The sequence below is a fragment of the Sinocyclocheilus grahami genome, unplaced genomic scaffold (assembly GCF_001515645.1).
Source record: "Sinocyclocheilus grahami isolate Dianchi unplaced genomic scaffold, SAMN03320097.WGS_v1.1 scaffold5089.1, whole genome shotgun sequence".
In the NCBI taxonomy this organism is placed as follows: domain Eukaryota; kingdom Metazoa; phylum Chordata; class Actinopteri; order Cypriniformes; family Cyprinidae; genus Sinocyclocheilus; species Sinocyclocheilus grahami.
Window position 1 is genome coordinate 13169 of NW_015509870.1, and position 564 is coordinate 13732.

Sequence of the window (564 nt, forward strand, 5' to 3'; positions counted from 1 at the left end):
CTTTTATTTTGGATGCGATTAATCGTTTGACAGCACATATATATAACACACACATATATATAAAATATATAATAACTTTATTCCCAAATAAAAATAAATGAAATGAAAAGTGAACAATTACTGGAAAAAAATATAAATTATGTCTTTATAAAAGCAATGTTTATCTGTATAATGTACTCAGTGAAAAGAATGGAAAGACAAAAGACAAGTATGACAAAAAAGATTTACCTCAAATATTTGAGCTAACTGGACCTCTTTGTTGTGAAAGATGGCGTGGATGCAGTGGACTGCCTGTTTGGCCTGGTGAGGGGTGCCTCGTTTCGCCTTCTGGTGTAGTATGGGAATTAGAGTCCTGCACAGTAAGGGTAACATTTCATTACACCAAACTTTTGAATTTGACATCAATAAAGCTGATGAGACGGAGGAGCTTGAGTGGAGTATGTAATGAGTGTACAGGTTTGGTACTGACTCTAAGCAGTTTGTGTGTGTGCATGTGGGAAGTGTGCATACGAGCGGATTTGTGGCAGTTCTGTCTCAATCTTTTGTCCTGTGTTTCTGAAGATC